The 15,537-nt window shown below is 35.1% G+C and overlaps 1 pseudogene; it reads left to right on the top strand.

Annotated features, from left to right (window-relative positions):
• The window catches only part of LOC121329683, a 42,502-nt pseudogene extending 40,951 nt beyond the window's left edge, over positions 1-1,551 (top strand).
• The last annotated feature ends 13,986 nt before the right edge of the window (positions 1,552-15,537 follow it).

The raw sequence follows: 15,537 nt of genomic DNA, 5'->3' as shown, positions 1-15,537 counted from the left end.
ACTAAAGTAATCATACATATGATTTTTTGCAGTAATCATATATTTTATAGCTCGGCGGTCACAAAGGAGGTTTGTTTTTCTTTTCTATTTTGGAAATTGTAGAGATCTAAGCCAGGCTTTGCCTGCTCAGATCAAATGCACATCCTAAAGGGCAAGATTTTAAATCAGAGCCTTTACTCCCATCTCTTTTACGAAACATACAACTTCATTTCAGGATCTCTGATGATGACTTAAACCACTTAAACAAAAAACACATTGCTGAGAAATTGCCTCTGTGTGAGTACTTGCCTAAACCTCTAGCTGACAGTTGTACCCTTTTCAACTGCCTGTTTGTCAGCCTCTTTGTTTGACTGTTTCTGTAATATTATAGTTTATCCCTGGGGACATTAAACACTGTAAATGCATGACTTCTGATCCAACAAGGGTTCATATAATTTCTTTATGGCAGCATTTCCTAGCATAAAAACCTACTGCCAGAAAGTATTTTTTGAAAGTGTACCTTTTATTACAGGTATCATGTCACGAATTAAACAGAAAGCCAGTATCGATGGCGGTATTGCTTAACATAGCAATAAAACAATGTACCTGTATAGTGTCTTACGATGTTTACACAATATGTGTCTTTTTTTACGATCAGATATCAGAAGAAAAGATCCAGCTCCCGCTACAAGAAAATGCAAATCTCTTTCTCTGAAGTGTTTGCCCTCTGGCAAATCAGTCTATATGAACTCCGGTTGTGGATTAGAGGGTCAGCAATGGGCAATTGGATTGGTAGCTTTCTGAACCGCATTCACTATGTACACTGAGCTGGAAACAAGACTGGGTGCATATAATTTTATTTATTGTATATTATTGTTTTAAGTTTCGTATTGGCAACTAGCTCTTTTGCAGATCACATTTCCTTTCATTTCCATATACTGTGTTTTTGATACCCCTAAAACATCATTTTTCAAACCATACCAGTTGGTGGAAAAATAGTGTTAAATCTGTTGAAACATTCATTCTGTATAAAGCATATCGTTTTTTGCTCATATTGTGTCTATTGCATATAAATGGAATGTTCAGTCATACACCAGGCCGACCTGCTTCACTTTTCTTCAGTGTGTGGAGTATGCAGCACAGTGGTCTATTAATCATGTCCCCAACTCATCTCTTCCCATCTTGTATTCTATGTGTAGTTTGTAATATAACATAAAAAATTGCCTATAACCACAAACATTTGTCATTACTGTGTCTTTTTTGCTTTTCCTGCTGGGTTGTATTTTTAGTAGAAACTGGTCCTTTAAAATGTCCAGATGTTGATTGAAAGAGGAATGGTGAGAATTATAAAAGATTGGCCACTAGATTCATGTGAGATGCTTTATAAAAAGTGTTCTCTTGCAACTGTAATGTAATCTTTTTTAAGTTAAAAAATATATACTTCTTTCCTCACTATAGCAACTCCTCGTAACAGCTCAGGAGAAATCTTCAGATCTGTGTCCTCAGATCTCCCACCAAGCCAAACAACTCTTTACACACAGAAACTTGACAAAGGCTGTCAACGGCTTCTAGCCCCTAGGGTGCAAAGGCCAGAACTACAGGTGTCTGCTACAGCTCACTAACTACCTGCCAGCAGAGGCTGCTGAAATGTGGTGAGCTGAAGCAGTAGGTGCTGATTTTACCTTCCCAACCAACAGAAGTGTCGAGATTCCTATGTTAAGAGTCATTTTTATATGATACTCCTTTTGCTTTGATTATGTAGTAAGGTGGTCCTAAAGAACAGAAAATTCTGCTCTCCACCTGGTAAATGAAGAGACTGAATACAGAGCAGTCACAGCACAAGTTAGGTGGAGCGTAGATAAAGAAGGTGGCTGAGGCAAACAAGAGGCCTTATCAGTTTTCCTATATCTTAATTACAGTTGGCCTTTGAAGGCAAACATAGCAGGAGTTTTAGAGAATGTCTGGACTAAATAAAACATCCATCCATCTTGATCAACGCATAAGGCACAGAGCTGCCAAATTTAATCATCTGTGCCAATCTAAGTAATGATACTGTTCTGTTGCTGGTTATTTTGTAAAATAAATAAATAAATAAATACCCCCTCACAGGTATTACAGTATTGATGCTTAAAATTGGGAACAGAAAAGCACTTGGAAATCTTAGTATTACCCGATTTAACAGTATGTTTGAGATCAACGGCAACCTTGCACAGGGGGTCTCTGGATTTGAGCTTCAAAGGAAGGCCTCTATCAGGTGAGCGAATGTAAAGCTGGGAGCAGTTCTGGGTATAAACATTCCTACCCCTAATTATAGAACCCCATCACAGTAACCTTCATAGAAGTATCTTTGCATGTTGTTCATTTCCCATTTGGCTAATCCCTGGAAAAATCCTAAGGTTCAGTTTGAACATTCAAATTGTAGCTGCATGCTTCAGAAACGAACAAAGGACAGAGTTAATAAAATGTCATAGAAAAGACACATTGTTGGTTTCTCTGACAAGACTGAAAAAGGCTGGTTTAAAATATCTGTCATGAGTTGCATCATTCATTTGTGAATAAAAAAGCCTCAACCCCCCCCCCCCCCCCCCCCCCCCCAAAAAAAAAAAAAAAAAGTGTATTGACTGTTTACGACTTCCCAAGTTATCTTTATTGTCAAGGTACTGCTTTCTGCCTGAAATCAGAACAAAAACATGGAGTCCGTTTAAACCTTTTTTTGTTAGGAAAGTCAATCTACAGCTATCCACTTTCACAAGCATGCTAATTAAGCTCCTCATAAAAAACAATGTTGTCTGTTGAATAATACATTTTCTTAGCCTTTAACATTTTCTTTGCATGGCTAGAGGTTGTTGTGGAAAATCTGTTTTTCTGACACCGTTTTAAATACACCACTCACTGCTTCTCGGTCAGTCTCTTGGCATGGAGAGTCCAGGGGCTTGACTATTTTCTGAGCCAAGTTCATGGTCCCACACCTAATGCTGGAGCTTTATCTTCTAACAAAGTTTTTCTAATCTAATCATACAATGCTGAAACACAAATATGTTAAAATGCAGGATGCTAGTGATATTCACAGGTGTCATTGTAAATGGATATCATTGTCTCATTATGACGGTGTCTAACATTTACAAGATCAAACTCTAGCAGAAATGAAGTCATACCTAGAGCAATTGAATTATTCCGACTTGTGCCTGCCTGCCTTCAAGCCTGTCTGCTGTAATGTCATCATCTTGCAGTCACATCTCTGGTTCTATGATAATGAGAAAGATATGAAAGTACTTTCTCCTATTATTATCAGTATTATTCTCCTGTTGCCATTTAAAGAGTAACAGACATTCATATGAGGGATAACTTTACATTTTCAAAGAGCAAAACAACTGTTAGACCAGACTGGCTTATTTCAATGATGATTGATTTAGTAATTTTCAACAGGAATCTAAATTCTTCTCTTTGCATGCTAAAAACCCATGCATGTGGAGTAATAGCCTGTTAAGATGATTTGTGATGTAAATATATATATATATATATATATATATATATATATATATATATATATATATATAGAGAGAGATATAGAGAGAGAGAGAGAGAGAGAGAGAGAGAGAGAGAGAGAGTATCTGTGTGTACAGTTTCAAAAGAAAGGTATCCTTACCATGATCATTTACACACATATATACACAGGCTGGTAAAGAATATGACTGATAAATAGCAAAACTGTTTCTTTTAAATTCCCCTGGCATTTACATTTCCTATGCTTTTTTGCTTTGATTGTCACACATCTGTGTTGGTTAGTCATGTGTGTTAATATACCCAGGAACAACATGCAGTATTTTGCAGCACTAAACATTATTTAAAATGTATTTATGCACTTGATTCCATTGGTTGTATTGTTAAAATGTTACATATATTTCAGAATTAAAATAAATCCATACAATATGCATAAGTTTTAAATAACACATTTATCTGTTTTTTGAAAAAGGCTATAAAAATGTGTTATGCTAATATGTGTAAATTCTTTAGAACTATGAAGGCTTTTAGCTGTGTTTGCAGTATTTCATTTTATTGGAAATACAGTATGTTAAAATAACAATGTTTGACCGTGAGTCTGGAAACTACTTCATCAAAGTGACAGTGCAGCGTAGAGTTAAAACTTCTCTGTAAGCAAAATTAAGAAAATATATGAACTCATGGCCTTAGATATTCTTGCATGAGATTTTTTGCTTTAAATCAGAAAATTACACTGAAAAGGATGCAAGGTAAATCAATTAATTTGATTAACATAGAACTTAGTAAAATGCCACATTCAGTAAAAATGGCTTGGTAAGGGGACATGCAATTACAAAATCTTTTAACTCAGCTCTGGCATGAGTTAAAATATTTTGTAATTATATGAAGTCCCTTTCTATGGTACTGTACCAAAAGCCTTGTATATATATAAAGAACATTACTGAATTTTGCTCTGTGATCAAGGTCTGTTGATTACTTGCATGTAGCAATATGTGCATCCCTGTGAGCCAGCACAGCTTTCTTGATATGTATCAGAAATTTTAATGTTTTCAAGCAGTCATTTTGAAAATCAATCTTCAAATAAAAAATAAGAATCATATGTAAACATTGCACTTACAGTAAGGTTAAATGGAACAACATTGCTGTAAACATTACTTATAATTCCAACAATCCTAACACATTACCCATGACCATGCATGCACTGGCATTGTGTATGGCCTGAGATGAACAGGAAGCTATTCAATAAGCAACAGCAACAGCAGTATAATCAGATCGTTTTGTTCACATATTCATACATATTCTAAATGTCCTTGAAAAATCTCATTTGCCATGCATAAAGATGCTTAGTACTCTGTTTATTGATAATGTGAAATGCATTAACCTTCAATGACATTAATCTACAAGTACTCTATAAAAAGTAACTTTTCCTTTACAAAGGAAATTACATTTATATATATATATATATATATATATACACACACACACACACACACACACACACACTATTGAAGGAAATGGCTTTCTTCATAAATCATTTAACTGTTCTTGCTAATAACAGGATGCTGCTGCTATCAGAGTATGCAGTTTATTGTTAAAAAATACATTTAAAAAAATATCAAGATACAACATTCAATGAGGAAATTTGGAAATAATCTGATAAATAAATAACCAGAAGGTTACATAATTCAAAATGGTATGCTAAATTGAATTGATATTTATCACTCTTCTTTGATGGGCAATATGCTGAGCTTAAGATATTACAGCATTATTAAATATATATTTGCTTTTAAATATGGTATATGGACAAACATTTCACTGTCTAAAGTTGTTACAGGGCAATAACATTATTTCCTAACTTTGAGTGATTCAGGAATGTGTTATTTCTGACCTGTAATACTATACAATAGGTTATTTTGCCCCACAGGATGAAAATATTCAGAGAATGTTTAGTCAATAATGCAGTTAGGATTTCAGGTAATATTAGCCAATAAAAAAGCTTGCCTACTGATTAACTCTTGAATAGTTTAGGCAAATATGCTAACATCTTACAAACATCAACTCTAAATAAAACATTATCAATTTTCTTCAAATCAAATTTTAGATTTAAGGTTCTGAAATCACAGTTATCACAGAGATCAACCAATAACAATTACGATGTGTACCCAACTAAAAAGGATCATCAAATCTACAGACTAGAATGTGATTATATACAGGGCAGCACTATAAATCAGAAAATTCTGTGAATGGTTCATTGTGTGTTTGAGAAAGATTAATTATCTCTAAAATTCAGAAACACCAAAATAAGGACGTTTTTTAATAACATGAATGTTCTTCACAAGCAGCTTGGCAAGGACATAGTAAGCTCCTCAATATGCAAATCTTCACATGGCTTTCCATAAATGCCTGCACATTTTGAAATGGGGGAGTATATATATATATATATATATATATATATATATATATATATATATATATATATATATATATATATATATATATATAGTGCTACCCTGTTATAGTGTGGAAACGGTTATAACATGGTAAGGTCGGGGCTCCCATTTACCCCATAATTCAGTTTGACTCGCAAACATTGGGTGAACAGTAAGAAGCATGGCAGACAGCAAAAAACAAAAATCTTTTTCTGTTAAATGAAACTCGATGCAGTGGACAGAGTAAGAAAAGGTGAAACTCAAGCAGCAGTTTATATTATACTCTATATATTGTAACAACCCGGGATTTATACTGTTGGAGGACTGGTCTACGGACCCTGTTGTGTGTGTGTTTGTCAGCAGGTAAACCGTAAGCTTGCCTCAGCCGGGATTGGTGGGTGACGTCTGGGGAGGCAGGGACATGAAAGGATATAGGGGCATGCAGAGTCGAGTGAGATCAAGCTGTTGTAAGAGTGTAAGACTGTTTGTTGTTTTTGGTGTGGCCCAGGCTTGCAGGGGCTGGAAATAATCGTCTCAATAAATCGTGGATTCAAGTACCTGCAAATTGTACGTGTCTCCTTCCTTCATTTTCCCCAGTATGCTACAATATTAATTTGGCCATTGTAAATAATTTCAGGAACAAAAACCACCTGACGAAGACTAGTTGAGTCGAAACGTGTCGAGGACATGTTTTGTAATATTTTTTATGTTTTTTAAATAAAATGAAATGTAATGATGATAAACCTTTGAGTAGTGTGGATCACTAGAAGAACAATTACTAAATGTGCAACCTAGCTTGTCTCTACAACTCTGGACCACAAGGAAACAAGGTTTGATTAATCATCTCCAACAATTTTTTGTGAACCATCAGGGACAATTCCTTTCAATATAGACATTATCTTATATTGGTCATCACCTCTGTTTAAACATAAGCATTGTAGTCGTAGTTCCCCAAAAGACTTTAAAAAAATATATATATAATATATATATATATATACACACACACACACACACACATATATATATATATATATATATATATATATATATATATATATATATATTTGTATATATTATTTAAGTATATAATTATATATATATACTATGTATATAATTATATATATATATATAATAAAATATATATATATATATATTAAAAAGGAAGATCAATTGATTACATAATATTATTATATATATATATATATATATATATATATATATATATATATATATATATATATATATATATATATATATATAATTGTCAGGGACTTGATTCAGATTCAGTCTGTGAGAGAGAGGATTTGAGATGTGTGAATGATGCCTTTCAGGTAATCCCTGGTGGATTTGTCCTCTAGGGATGATTTCTGATATGTGCTATGGGTAACAGCACAGTACTGATATTGAAATCATTTGTGATGATTTCAATATCAATACTGTGCTGTTACCCATAGCACATATCCAAATTTGCAAATCCTTCAATCTGTATGGCCAAGGCATTGAAAGTGGAAGGTTAACTTCCAAAAGATTTCTCACCTGATAGCATTGTTATCTCACATAAGGAACACACAGAACTCATTACTTCTTGAGAGATCTTTGCAGTTCAGTGTTATGAGAAGGCACAGGTTATGTTTATGGAGGTCAACTGAGCAACCAGATTGCCTTAAAAAAGCTTTGTGTTTATGTGTGTGTTTCGAAACCAGCAATGGAGATATATCTTCTAAAAAGGCACTGCACAGATACAATCTAATTGACTCATGGTAATCCTCAGGTGCTTACAAATAACAAATGGTGACCGTCTTTCACATCATGAAAAAACAAGGTTATCCTCATTTGCCCACAAAGTCTCTGGCAGAGCTTCAGAGAGAGGTGTAGTACTGAACACCATTGGTGGCTGGGTCATGAAATTGATAATGGAGGGGGTGGAGTTAAATAGCAGTGCCAAGCGGTTCTGAGGAAGTTAGAACTGTTAGGACCAGGTTGTGAAGGGGATCTACTGTAGTAGCATAGAGTGTTAGCTCTAGTCTTGAGCTCTGTCATGTGTCCTGCTCAAAGTCTTGGCATAAGCTCCAGTGCCTGTGAACATTTCCTCTGTGCAGTTAATAAAACCTCCTGCTACCTGCACTCCATGGTGGGGTTTTTGTACAGCAGGCCTTGGCCTCCCCTCCAGGTTATTTTCAGATTCAAGATTGTTTGTTGATTGAATTTAAATTAGACTCAAAGTGGACTCAACCATGGCCCTTCCTACCTGAGAATGAAGCTTGCCATGTATGTCCTTGAGTTTACTTTGAGATTAACCAACGTTGGCCTGTTGGAAACTAAAGGTGTTGATTATAGACTATCGTATACTCTGACTGTAGAACTTGAAATATGGGTTTTATCTGTGCTTTTTTAACATTTTCATTCTTGCACAAGAAGGGAGATATACATGTGTAAGATATGGGACGTTATGGCAAATAGTCAAACAAGGTTTACATTTACTCTCAGAAAAGCAGATAAACTACATTTCCTCAAAAGCGGTCAAGCACTAGAAAAGTTGTTGAAAAAAATAGAACTATATTTCCATCTGTAAGATTTGCTGCTAAAAGGTTTAAATTTAGATCACGCTTCACTGTTTTAATATAGCCTCCCTTGAAGTGGGAGTATTTTAAAATAAATTACACCATTGGAATCTTCCTGCATGGAATAAGAATGTTGTCCTTCAACAAGATTATGCAGTGTCACAATACAGTCACAATACAAGTCAAAGATAGATGCCACACATCGATAGTGATTGAAAAGAATTGTGGGTGTCAGAGGCAGTGGAAATCGCTTGTTATTGGGCTTTGCCAGTCAATGACTTGTGTTGTGTTGGGTAAAATAGGTGTCCTAGGAAGCATCAATTTCTGGTCATAGTTTGTCAGGAAATAGGAGGTTGTAGACATATAAGTCCATAGTCCCAGTTTCTCACCAACTCTACCACTACCACACTGGTACCTCATTGCACATCTTGATTTTATAGAGGTACATTTGATTAATCAATTAATGTCATCATATTTTCTCGTTGTCTCCAAAATGAAAGAGACATTGTGACATAGTTAGTAACGATTGCATACTTAAGACCAATAATATTAACCTGGTGAGAAAGAATCCCTACCACCCCTGGTAGTACACACCATCATTATTAGTTATAGTTTTGCAGAAACATTGAATATCACCTAGTTTACCCTGGCTATAGAGTGAACTGTGCAAAATAATAAATATTAAGCACTTCTATGGCTAGTCATGTGACACTGAACTATATCAAACGTGTTGTTTTCTGCATTCTAGAGACTGGACTTTAAATAGTGTCTATGTTAAAAAAACTAAATCAATGCAAAAATTATTTTCTCTGCTATTTTACTGCCAATCATTCTCTTGTCTTCTTTGTCCTGACTTATTGATTAAACAATTGAGTTGACTACTTTGCTTTACTTTACTGTATGGGCCTGTTGTTGTTTTTATAAAAGCTGTTTCAAAACCTATGGGGGACTGCCGCTACCCTTTCATCTGAGTGAACTGTAATGAATAATTAAAAAGTTTAAGATGTAGCCACTACAGTGTTAGAAAATGTTATCTTCATTGTAGCAGGGTAGCATCAAGAAAGACACTGAGAGGCAAGGAAGCTGCAGGAACAAATGAACAGGCACACATACCAAAACAAAAAGGTTAAAACAAAATACATAAAGAAAACTGCTGTCAGGCTGGACAGCCACCTTGACTAAATAGATCTAAACAACCAGATCAAAAACTCACCAAGCTCCCTCTCCCAGACACAACATTTCTGCAGGCGGCCACTCCCCAACTAGCACCAATCTGCACTGACTGGAGAGTGGTCACACCTGTGTTTGCTGGCAGACACATTAACCCTGTCCCTGCCACATTCATCAACCTGCACTGTAGTTTGTCCATTTGAGATATGATTGTGATGAAGTCACACTTTAAACTTTACAAAAATACACTGCTTAATTGTAAGTTGTCAGAAGAAACTACAAAGTGGACACTAACGGTGACTACAGTTAGTTCTTACTCTTGCATCCAAAGACAGAGCAAACTTGACATGCTGGTACTTTTTTTTTTTTTTGCCAGTGCATATAATTAATTAACAACTTTAAATATGGTTATGATGGATCAACATGGTAATTATATTTTAATGTATGTATCCAAATGTACTCTGTATGGGTTCATTGACAAACAAAAACAACACATTTACTATAAATAAAGCAAGTTAATAATAATAAAACTTGATCATTAAGAGTGATAATAGATAACAGATTCCAACATCTTATGTTGTATAATTTAAGTTTCTCACTTATTGAACCAGGCAGGATGACAGATTTCCAAGTCCCTGGAAATGTGTAACTATAATACCAAAACAAATGTTCTTGGCATAAAATAGTGTGAAAAAGGCTTTTTATTTTATGACAACACATTGTCTGAAGATAACATTGTGTCATGTAATTTATTTACCTGGCTATAATGAAAGTGAGAAAGCAGAAAGGAGAATGTAAATTAATTACTACTTCTGCCTGCAGTGTTTATTAATAATAGCTTCTGAAGCTGGAGAGTTAGTTGGTTTATATACCTTTATCAAAGTGTATTGTGGTTAATGGTAAAAAAAAAAAAAAGAATTAAAAAAGCAAATGGTTTGGTAAATGTATAAACTGCAAGATGTATTTTCTATAATAATATTTCATATTTAATAAAGTATAAAAGAGGAGAGGAAAGTGCAGTACATCTGTAGAACAAGTAGTGGGGTGCACAGTTGAGTACTACCACTCCAATTATTTTATTTAATTAAAAAATATATCATTTAGAATCATTTCAAGAAAGTATAACTTACTGAGAAATCACTGCATGATGTGAATTATTCTTTTCTCACTGCATAGAGTGCGAGTAGTTTAAGGTTATAAGAATCCATTTATCCAGTTTTGTGATTATACCCTTGTCACAGAGACGGCCGAAGTGGGCCGCGTCAGAACCAGGAAGAGGAATGAAATATACAACAGACAAGATGAAATGAAATGATCAAGACGCCTGTTGGCGTCGGTTTATTACTAAATAAAAGGTTTAAACAAACACGAAAACACAGGACACGGCACTCTACGCCGAAATAAACAGACAAACAAAAACAGACTAAACTTAACAAAACGGTGCACGGACAGACACACTGACAAACACGGTGAGTTTTAAATAAACAAGTATCGTGCTGGTCCCACCAGCACGCAATAGCAATTGATATATTTAAGTTTCTCCTTCTCTCGCTCCCGTTCTCCACTCACCGAACACCCAACCGCAAGTATAGGCCAACGTGCATCTATATATACTGTTGTGCTGGGATTCAATTACCAATTAATTATTCACTTGAATCCCAGCACGTGAATTAATAAAGTGCATTCCCCGTGCTCACCTATTACTACATTTTACTTGCACGTGAAGTGCTGTGCAATCCTCGTGCCTAAATACACATATACATTTTTTAAACACTCGTGTTACACAGACCCTTTTATATCCCGTGTAGGGTACCCGGACACAAAGGTACAATACATGTGGTTTTAACACACCACACGCAACACATAACAGATGTCTATTATACACAGGGCGGCACTTTGTCAACAAACTGCATATATATATAATATATATAGTATATATAATATTATATTATTTTATGAACTCAAAAATATATGGTAACGAAAACTATTGCCCTTCCATTTCTTTCAGGTTTGAGTGTAACAGAATCCTTGCAAAATCTATAGAATCTAAGCTGACTAGATAATTAAAAAGATGAGAAAACACCAGCATTTTATTACAGTGAAGCTGACAAGTTAATGATTAATACTAATGTGTACTGCTAAATGAACTGAACATTCTACAATTCCAGCAGCAAAATCAATTTGACCCAGTGTTTCATTCTTGTTATATAAAGTGATAAGTTCTTTGAATGCAATCTATCCTCAGTTTGAGTTATGAGCAAAGATAAAATAAGAGGCAATAAATGCCCACTTGTCTGTATGGTTTTTTATATATATATCTGGAATTGACAATTATTTTTCTTATTTTCTCCTCAATTTGAAATGTCCAATTATTTTTATTTCAACCTGGCTTGCTGCTGTCACCCCTGCCCTGATTCGGGAGGGACGAAGACGGACACACACGTCCACTGAAACATGTGCCATCAGACGTCCGCTTCTTTTCACTCTGCTGGCCTGCCACGTAACCTCCTCGGAGCTACAGTGTCAGAGGACCACGCAGCTCCGGGTAGCCTACAGGCAGGCCCGCAGGCGCCCGGCCAGTCTACAGGGGTCGCTGTTGAGCTGTGAGTGGTGACCGAGGACACTCTGCCTGACCTAGACCCTACAATTGGCCAGCGCTCGATCAATTTTATGCCACCCTCTGGGAACTCCCGTCCACGGTCGGCAGTGGAATAGCCTGGACCCAAACTAGCGACATCCAGGCTATAGGGCACATCCTGCACCCCAGCCCACTCGGGAGCCCCTTGTCTGTATGTTTTGTTTCCTTGGAACTACAGTGAACTGGTTTTTAGCTGACGTCTTGATTGGCTTGCATAAGTATTTTTGTTAAAGTTACCTTTGCCAAGCAATGTGATCAATGAGTAAACCACTTATCTGTGTTTCCTATCAAATGCCACTACTTTAAAGCTTTGTCACCACATGCTGCTCATTTAAAATAATCAGGCAATGCCTTTTTAACTTGCAAATTACATGAAGTAAATATTAATAACGAGCCTCCTTTGATGCTTCATCATAGCAAGATTGTGATATCAAATGTCGTCAAATATAAAGTGAAGTTTAATGTGCTTTTCTTTCAAGAATATTATGTGTTATTGCAGGGTAACTTTTAATTAAATTGGTATAAAAAGAGTAATTAACCAGCTGTCTATATAGCAAACCTATGTCCAACTATTTATCTTTGCACATACCTGTTTTGGCATTCAAGTGGCAATTTAATGAGATCCCATTATTTTAGATATTGTCATTTTCTGACAGGCTAATTTGTTTGAAACCCTTAAAAGCTAACTCTTGTAAGTTACAATATCTAAATACTTTGAGATTGTAACTTCATATTTTAAATGTTATCTATAACAAAATCCAATGTTAAACTTCACCTTGACCTGTAACCTGATAGTGTTTCCATATTGAGATCATATAACTGAAGTGTTTTATTATTTGGATGTTGTAACCTTAATCAAGTGCTGCACTGTGAAGGCTATTAATGTCCAGATATATGTTAACAAAACCTTAATTACTTAATTGAATCAATTAGACATGTATTCAGGTATTAATCCATGAGTTATTTAATTGGTAGCCTCTAAATCCTAATGTGGAATAGCCCATGAGTTGTGCAGCCCTGATTTAAATATACATCATTTTCCAGTTTTCAACCACTTCTAATTTTATCACAGTCCAGTTTTTTTTTTTTTTGTTTGTTTGTTTGGGTTTTTTTTGTTTGTTTTTATTTATTTATTTATTTTTTATAGTTTTAGTATACATATGAAATTAATAGGTCTAAGGATCTTGGTATGCTACTTATTCTTCTTGATTCTGGAACCATAAACCCATTTAGGAACTGTGCATGTTCCTCTTACTGATAGAATGGTTGGTAATAGAAACATACAACAGGGAATGTAGGTTTTATGCCAAAATGTGAATAATAATTTGTTTAACAGCACACTACATTAATACTGAAGAACCTGCCATCTTATTCTAAATGGCTTTATTAATAGTATGCATCTGCATTAAAGTAGAAAATGCTAAATTCTGAAATGTAATCATACTTGAATTTGCCATGCTAATGTATTCAACAGCAACAAACCTAGTAGTACTGGGACAATCTTATTTTCCTTTAGGATTCCTCTTAATGTTATTAATTAAACATTGATTTAGATGTGAAGAATTAGCATCAAAGCACCATAATATGTCAACGACTTATTTCAAGTCTCCTAGGATACTTTTTTAGACGAATTATAAATGTGCAACACATCCTTTTGCATTCACAAATAAAATATCTGAAGTGCGTGCTGCCTTTACTTGTTATAACTACCATGTGAAGATCGATTTTACCCTATGAGGTTAGCTGCAGTTTTCACATTTCACAACTGAGAAACGAAGGTCAAACCAACTTGTTTTGTCTAGTTTATTTTGGCCAGTGAAATCATTGGAAAAGACTCTTCAATGTCAATTAACCACCCTCACAGTTCCAGTCAGTTCATTTAGTGTGTTCCTTTCAGTAATAACATATAACACTTAGTAGTAGATTTTTTGGTATAAAACTATACAATAAATGTCTAAGCACCTACATTTGTTATTTTAGTTTTATTTTATTAATTACTTCCACTAAAGGCTGGTATCCTGGATTTTCCCTATACTTATGCACCATGTGCATGGCTTTCTCAGTTAGGTAGTAAATACTGTAGTATAAAATATTATAATCAGTATTTCATCTCAGTTCCTTTGCCTAAGTCCTCAACACTCCCTCCAGACAGCAACATAGCTCCATATGGTAGAAATCTGTCCCGGGTTTACGAATTTAACATATTAGCCTAATTAATTAAGATAATTTGCATCACCTGTAGTCAATTTAACTGGTCTTTTTACTTTTAACCTGTTGGAAGTTCAAATCTATGTAAGATCAATTGAATCAGGAACCAAAGCACCAGCCCAGGCCCAGTCTTCATTAACTGATTCTGCTCCCCTGGCCTTGTGCCCAGACAGTGCATTTTGCAGCTTGCAAAGCCAACCTGAGGATTTTTTTTTTTTCAGCTGCTGCTTCCAGTAGACTTTCAATAGCCTTCTGCTTTTTCTTGTCCCACCATCAGTGCTAGCTACAACAGTTCTGAAACCAGACTCCCTAACAATCAGACCCTGCCTTTGTTACCACTTCCTTTAAACTGTTCCGATTAAACTAAAGTAATACAATCTCTATAAGATCACAAAGATTCAATGAAAATATACAATTGAGAAAGAGTGCAGTGCCACTTGTCTTTGGCACTGGTAATGTTTGTAGTATTATATTGCATTACATTAGGATTGTAAACAACAGATTCTTAGAGTGTATAGAATGGTGATGTACAGTAGTTTAAGTTTGTGGTAATAAGCTCAGAAAAAAATATGTGGAGCCTGGCAACCAAAAAGGTGCTTCATGGTACTTGCAAAGCAAATCCTAAATACAGAGCTTAGTGTGTTTTAACTGTTGACCAGTAACTCTGACCAATTGACAAATAAATAATGTACATCAAAAATGATGAACGCTCTGCCACCTGAATTTAAAGTCTGAATATTCACATACTCATAAACAATAGTATCTATTTTTTATATTTTGCAGTAACAATGCTCTTGTCCTGAGCAGATATATGTTCTAATTTGATGTTTTGTAGGATTAGCCACTATTTTTTTTAACCTTAATATGCTTGATTGAAAAAAAGAAAAACACATTTTGTAATACAAAATTTTCATTGAGGATGGAGATTGTCAACAGCAGTGACTGGGGATTCCTTGCTGTTTTGATCATATTTTAAATAATAAAAAACATGTTTATATATTAACATACAGCAGAATGAAAGCGGTTTCCTCCATGGAAGATGTGATGTCAA

Source organism: Polyodon spathula, chromosome 17 (assembly GCF_017654505.1).
Source record: "Polyodon spathula isolate WHYD16114869_AA chromosome 17, ASM1765450v1, whole genome shotgun sequence".
In the NCBI taxonomy this organism is placed as follows: Eukaryota; Metazoa; Chordata; class Actinopteri; order Acipenseriformes; family Polyodontidae; genus Polyodon; species Polyodon spathula.
This window is presented reverse-complemented; position numbering and strand designations above follow the sequence as displayed.